This window comes from Mya arenaria, chromosome 4 (assembly GCF_026914265.1).
Source record: "Mya arenaria isolate MELC-2E11 chromosome 4, ASM2691426v1".
Lineage (NCBI taxonomy): Eukaryota > Metazoa > Mollusca > Bivalvia > Myida > Myidae > Mya > Mya arenaria.
In genome coordinates, this window is record NC_069125.1 from 78112574 (window position 1) to 78120413 (window position 7840).

Genomic DNA, 7840 nt, shown 5'->3' on the forward strand with positions numbered 1-7840 from the left:
GGCTCGGTCCCTGGCGACCTCGAGCGATCGCAGTTTTACTGTATTAGGAACTGGTTTTAAGTAAGGAGAATTATTGCCCTTGGTTAATGGCGGGCACGTGCATTTTGCTCTAAGCGAATTTTAAATTACTTAGTGTACAACATGATTATTCTAGTTTTTTTATGTGTGGATTTATAACACTATGGCCAGCACTTCTAACAGGTTTTCTCCTTTGTGGCAAAATGAAAAGAAGCGCAAACGTAGAGGGACAAGTGCTCCATCATGTCCGGACACGTGTCCGGATATCGGCCAGTATGATGGCCAGCGTGGTCATCATGGCGGACGTGGCACCCCCTCTGTATTCTCTGAGACGGCACCACCGCGTAGGGAGTTTACTTGTATGTCGTTGGACAACAAACTCGACTTTTTACTCGACCTAATTACTTACACAAGTCCAATTCACGATAAACTGGATAATATTGAGCAATGTTTGTTTCATACAAAGGCTACCACCGATGTCATTGAGAGCCGCCTTCGCCTTTTGGAGTACAAAAGTATAGATAACGAGGCAAGGATGTTGATGTTGTGGCGGATCCGTGGTCTAGCGGTCTAGTGGTAACAAACTTAACTGTCTCGCTAGGGCTACTGTATCCGGTGTACGGTGATCCACCGTGATATAAATCAAATTGAAATAAGTTATTTTTATGTTCACATCAGGCGATGGTAATACTTGGCCAGTCATGTGGAATACACAATTTGAAAGCTGAAATAAAGGAACTGGTGACAAAGACTCTCGACATTGTGACACCCGAAATGAAAAGCCTTCGGGGTATGATACTTTAAACGACTTGTTACACGATGTACATTTTTAAAAACTTTTTTGAAACATATATGTTTAAACGCATGTGCAAATTCACCAGTATCTAATGCATTAAGATGTGTCAGTTTGATAAATATACTCATACAATAATTCTTGCCAGTCTTACGATTTTTTTCATTTTAGCAGAGATATGTACCTTATTAAAACATTTACTAATTTTACAGAGAATACTATTTGGTTCTTTGATGAGAGCCGTAAGGATGTATTCTATGTGGAAACAGCCCGTTTTCAAGACGCTATTCGTTTGCTAAAAGAGAAACATTTCATCGTGCTAACTGGCCATCCTGGGGAAGGGAAAACTGCCATGGCAGCGAGGCTGGCCCTAGCAGATGGCACAAAGCCAGAAAATTGTCTGAAACTGGAGCGTGCGCGAGACTGGAGAAAAGTTGATTGGTCATTAAAGCTGTTTAATACGGTCATTGTGGACGATATCTTTGGAGGCGGTGCACTTAATCAGAAACTTCTTGGTGACTGGGAACCGTATCTGCCTGAAATGGAGAGAGCTGCGAAGCAGAAACGTTTGAGAATCATAATTACCACCAGGCACTACATCAAAGAGGAGGCTTTGGAAGAACTTGACAAGCCCACAATGTTTGATGACAAGGAGGGATATGTTTTGCTCTTGTCGTCAACAAAGTACATGACGTTTGACGAAAAAAAAGACATTCTTGTGTCGAGGGCAAAGAAAAACAATTCTGAGGACATGATTAACGCTCACCGTAAAAAGTATGAAGATTGTGTAAAAAAGGCAGAGGGGGTTATGAACTTGCAAGAAGGTCAAAGAGCAGACTTTGTGTTTGGGTTTCCGCAATGTGCAACCTTGTTCGTCGGAAGTGAAGCGTTGATCAAACTGGGTCCTATTTTTTCAGCAAACCAGAAATACAATTTAAGACTTATATTGACCAGTTATACAAAGGCAAGGATGAAGAGCAGTTCCACAAGTTCTTGGCTTTGGTGATTGTCTGGGCAAAACAAGACATGAGAATGAAAGAACACGACTTACAAAATGCTAAAAAAGTGTCCGACCATGTGAAATATGTTGCCAACTGTTTTGGTATTGATGTTACTAACTCGTTTCTGGAAATTTTAAAGTCATCTTTGAAAAGCCATGTTCATGACCTGTTTCTGTTGATCGATCATTCTGGGGAGTACACCTTCAGTCACAATGTAAACGGGGACATGGTTGGGGTAGTCATTGGAAGTCACAAACCCCTGGAATGCATTGAACTATGCCCGAGAGATTTCCTGATGGAACGCGTAACAATCGCACAAGCCGGAAAGGATGAACTTCGTGTTGTAGTAAAGCAGAGTGATTATGAAGCTCTGTGTGAAAAGCTTGCAAAAATGATCTGTCGCAAAGACTGCAACCTCATGGCAAAGGAGTAGCCACATCACGAATTCCAACAGCTTCAGCGTAAAGGTCCCCGCTCGAACACCGTTGATGCACTCAGTGACATTGACTTTGGTATACTTAAACACAGCGCATTTAAAGACAAAGGTTTCGTGAAGATATTCATTAGGTACATCCGGGAAAAGCATCTCGATCAGGATCTTTTCACCGTTCCTGTAATGAAAATGACAGGGTACTTCCTCGACTACGGGATCAACATGACAGAAATGGTGATGTACCTACCGGGTTACACGCTATACAGTGGGCTCAGTGTGTTGGCGAAAGAATTGATTGAGCAAGAAGTTTTTCCAAAGAACCAAGTCGATCCACTACTACTGGCAACACATTCCGGTGATATTGGCATGATGGAATTACTTCTAAACCATGGAGCGAAAGTTTCGGGAGACACAATCTATGTAGCGATGCATAAAAAAGAAAACACGTTTGACTCAAACAAGGTTCTCGATACAATAGTTGAATACCAAGGTATAGATATCAATGACAAAGGAAACGCCGTTAATGGGAATTATCCGTTGATTGTTGCAGCAAGAAAGAACTTTACCTATGCAGTGAAATGCATGTTGCAGCATGGCGCTGATCCGTCCGTGAAAAATGATAAGAACCTGACGGCACTGCACAAGGCAGTTATCTATAAGCATGACCATATTATCCAACTTCTCATTGATCATAATTCGCCATTAGACGCGAAGGGTGGAAAATTTAAGAGGTCGCCTCTTCATATCGCTGCTGATCTTGGAATGGATAGAATCGTCCAAAAACTCCTCATCAAAGATGCAAACGTAAAGATCAAGGACCATCGTGGTCACTATCCGATATTTCTGGCAGCCATCAGAGGTCATTTTGAAACAGTAAGGGTTCTTTTGAAGCATGACAAAAGTCAGGACACTCTGCGGATTGCATCATATGGCAAAAAATCGTTCATCAAGGGAATGTCACTGTTTCATGTTGCAGTTTTGAAGAACGACAGGAAGCTGATCCAGCTGCTAATCGATGAGAAGGCAAATCCAAACGTAAAGGATTTATTTGGTCAAACCCCATGTTTCTATGCCATTATGGCAGGCAAGAAGACTGCAATTCGAATGCTGTTGCAATATGCGGACAAAACCATGCCTCAGAAACAGGGATACACGCCATTGCATGCTGCTATTCACAAGGGAAATATCAAACTTGTAGCCAAACTAGCTGCAGAAGTGGACGTCAATGCATTTGACAAGTACGGTCGGACACCTCTTCATGTTGCATGCGAAAAAGGAAATGTAAACGCAGTAAATCTATTGCTAAACAAATACAACGCAGATCCACTTATGATCACAAAACGAGGAGACACAGTTTTCCATATCCTGAGACGCATGAAAGGAAACAAAAGTCACGAGGACCATTGTAAGCGGCGTATGATTGAGAAGCTTTTACTTAAAGCTCATCCAGCAATATTTGAACGTGTAAAATGTATGTCGAACAAAAAGGGAGTGTCCATTACAGACCTTGTTAAACTTGCCTCGAAGGACCTGAATACTATCAAAGTTTTTACGCAAGCGATAAAGTCCGACTTTGACGAGATAAGCGATGACGATGATGATGACGCGGGGGCTAAAGCTTCCTCTAAAAGAGTCGAAGGTGCTGGGAGCACAGACAATTTAAGATTAATTCAGGATTTGCTGAATAATTTTGGAAGTGAAAACTACTCAGATGAAGATTATGATGACGAAGGCGATTCTGAATATGGGATGGATTTTGGAGCATATGATGATCTTTTCGATAACGATGACGATGACGATTTCATGGACTATGACATGTTCTAAATTACTTAAAAACATATTTTTCTCAGATACGTATTGAGACACATATTTAGTTTTAGCTGTTAAACGTCGTTTGTAAAATGGTATTGAATCAAATATGCAAGATGAATCAGGCTTAACGGTTATTGTGAATAAATTATTTTTAGAAGAATTAATCCTATCTGTTTTAATTGCTGTGACAGTGTCTTGAACTGATTTTACACAACTTTTAAAATCACTAAGAATATATTTTGATAAACATCATCTTGCGTGGTTCAACAGTAGACACGTATAGATAAAATGTCGTAAACTATTTTAGTTGATTCATAGGCTTTGCAAAATGTTAGTTTTGACCGTGAAATACATATGTTGTGTTTACTTCGCTTAAACTTAATATAAATGCTGTTTTAAATGTCAATAATCGTGTAATTCTTCGAAATTATTATTTGTACTTGTTTTTGTTATTAACTGTACCCATAATAGACTGTGATTAGTTGTGTGAATTAGGGAAACAAATTTTGGAGTTTATATCGGTCGTGCATACAAGTTCCTATAGCAAATAAGAACATTATGTTCACATTCACGAATAAACAGTATATAATTATGTGATGCTACATTTCATTGGTTTTAATGGGGGGAAAAAGCAGAAATAACATTTAATTGTTAATTGTAGCGCACTGACCATTTTATTGTTTTTGTTTTTTTTTCTTTACAAAATCTACTGTAGTAATTGACATGTATAAAAGGGAAAAATGTATAATTGCTGATATCGAAGATAACAATGGTGCTTTTGATGACTTTATTATTGTATGGTTTTATATTGAATACTACCAATATATATATATGTTTGAAATTTGTAAATTTATTTACCTTTTCAAATATTAACGAGAATAGAAAACTGGCGATGTATGTTTTTAAAGCTATAGATGTAAGGAAAAAATATATTAATTATTACGGATAAATATTGACAATATCTTCTCACGCTTTTGTTTGTTTTGTAGTTTTGTACGTGTAGTTTAATATGTTAAGTTAAAATGGTTGAATTCTTATTATGTAACTTAACTTGATATTGTAAGACTACTGACTATGGCATATCACATATATGTTTTACTGCTTGGGTACGCATGGGCATATTGCCTAATGTTAAATAAACTCTTAACTCTGTATAATAATACCTTAATTTACTTTGTTTACTTACTTACACACAGCTGCGACTGCATTATTTCAATTCCTTATAATCGACCAACTACATGTCATGAGAAGGCCTGCTATTCCTGGTTACATTTGTATTAGGAACTGGTTTTAAACCATGTGACAAGCAATACATGATGATTAATTTATAAAGAATGGAGATAAATTAGGACAGGCAAAACATTGCATTTGCGGACAAACTTTATTAAAAGTACTTATAAGAGAACAACTTGACATTATGTTAACCAAGTGTTACTATCTTCGTTCAGTTATAACATGAATCACAATTTGCTTTATTTTCAAAGACAGATACGTTTATAACGATGATATAACAACGGTATTTTCGAGTCGTGACCAACAGCTCAAGAAAGTTTACATTTTTTTTCTAAATATTTATGCAAAAGACTACAGAAACAAGCTCAGTAGCAAAAAGTTTAAACATAAACCCGGTTTAATGGCACTGGGTAAACGCCAAAGAAAAAGAACATAAAAACAAAAAATCACAAACAAGAAACATGAAAGAACAGCACAAAACTCCACAAACAGTACAGTGCATACATACCATATATACATTTAAAAAAAAACTAGGTATGTTTATCTGTATGATTGTTAGGTACCGCCTTGGAACGCTCAGTAAAATGTCAATTTACTGGGGTTTTAAATCAGTTGAAGTGCACAAACAGTTAAATCTTATCAAAGTATGCATTAACTTGAGGAAACTTAATAATATACTTATAGGTAAACACCAAGTACTTCTACGGAGTTTTAACAAAATCTTTATTTCCAACAATATTCATTATACAAAATAGAAATGAAAAATATATTTGCAAAGATAATTGGTGTCCCTTAATATGTCGTTTTACGATCTTGTCACACAAACAAACCACAATGAAAAGCTGAAACTTTTTTTCTTCTTCTTTTTTTATTTGTTTCTCTTTTGAGTTATCACTTTTTAACATAATACTCACATTTAATATACACACGCACAGTAGTTTTTATGTAAAGAAAACATTCATCAAGTAACTCTTAATAGGGTATAATAATGTTTAATAGTGTTTTAAGGAATTACTCCTCGTTTTAACACGGCAACGGATTCTAGTCACGTGTTTTAGGAAGCAGTCTTAAAGTAGTAGGTAGGGTTATAATTTATGTTTTTACATATTAAATTATCAGGGGGGGGGGGGGGTCCGAGGTTAAGGCCAAAACGATTGTTTTTTCAAAACTTTAAACACCTTCTGGTCAGGCACTTATAAAGGCGAATTTCGTGCCCTAGGCGGCACCTCAACACGTGCACGCCGACCTCTATCTACGTGGGCCAGAGTCGCGGCACCGACATTTTCTGTTCTTAACTCTCGTTATATTAAGAAACAACAACATCAAAAACACGCTTAACAAATCCTATAAAATATCTGCTGCAAGTGACGAAACATTTCCTGTGCCGAAAGTTCGCTTCGCTCAACCGACAAGCGATGACTCCAGTTTCATTCAAAAGAACATTTACACAAAGGAACCTAAATAAGTCCTACTTAGATATGTTCCTTGAACAAATAATTGTAAGTGTTAGGATGTAAATAACTGGCAGTATATAGATCTTGAAGTTTCAGTCGCATGGCATTTTTTATGAAATCATTATCGCTGTTTTATTTCCATTCGTTTAAAAAATAAAAACATGTGGGGCTGTTATTTTATCAATATATCATTTATTTAAGGTATCCTATCACAAACATACTTATAACACTTGCTGTTTGTCCAATCAATTTCAACTACAAAATTCCAATTTATAATGTACGAATGACAGATATATTCCGCACTGTCGCCGGATAGAACGCAATTGCAGAATGATGACGGGGGAAATCTGCTAGGTATCATTACCGTGTATAATCTTCCTTTACTATTGACTTGAAATTAATTCACAATAGATAGACATTTACCATGTGTATTGTGTTGTATTTCCTAAATCATGAACTGCGTACATATAAGTTCACATTTTAATGGTTTTTAGGCCTGCATACTTTTATAACCGTATCTCGGAAATCGCATCGGAAGATCGACATAACATTTCTAACTTTTTGCAAATTAATGCGCGCATGGGCGTATCAACCCCAGCGCAGTTAGAACTGCGTTGGTTTACAACCTAATTTACATTAACATTTACATCGAAAATACCTAGTAAGCAATCTGCTTCAATCGCTACGGACTGCGTTCTGCATATTAATTAGCTAGCTAAAAGTAGCGCTGTTTGGAGTTTTCAATCTATGTTATGCGGTTAATATAGTTCGAATAAGCTGCGTTTTGCGTAATATAACGCGATTAAAATTGTACAAAAAGCAATTATTTTAATATCGGCGAGTAACAGAACGCAATATAAAAAGCAGAATCTGCAAATAGTTTCTAAATGAGTTAAGAATAGAATCTGGGTCATCGCCTTCAGACAGGTTTATTTCCCGGAAATAAACTCTGAGAACTCGTTGCATGAAACCCGGAAAAATATGGATCGTATTATGATGCAATTAAATGCTATTTAGGCGTAAGATATCAAACCATATTGTTTTAAATGAAATTATAAAACTTAATTTTATCCTACAATCAGTTTATTTTTGGTTA

At 36.9% G+C, this 7840-nt stretch overlaps 1 pseudogene; it reads left to right on the forward strand.

Annotated features, from left to right (window-relative positions):
* The first annotated feature begins 181 nt into the window (after positions 1-181).
* Positions 182-4069, forward strand: LOC128231097 (uncharacterized; annotated as a pseudogene).
* The last annotated feature ends 3771 nt before the right edge of the window (positions 4070-7840 follow it).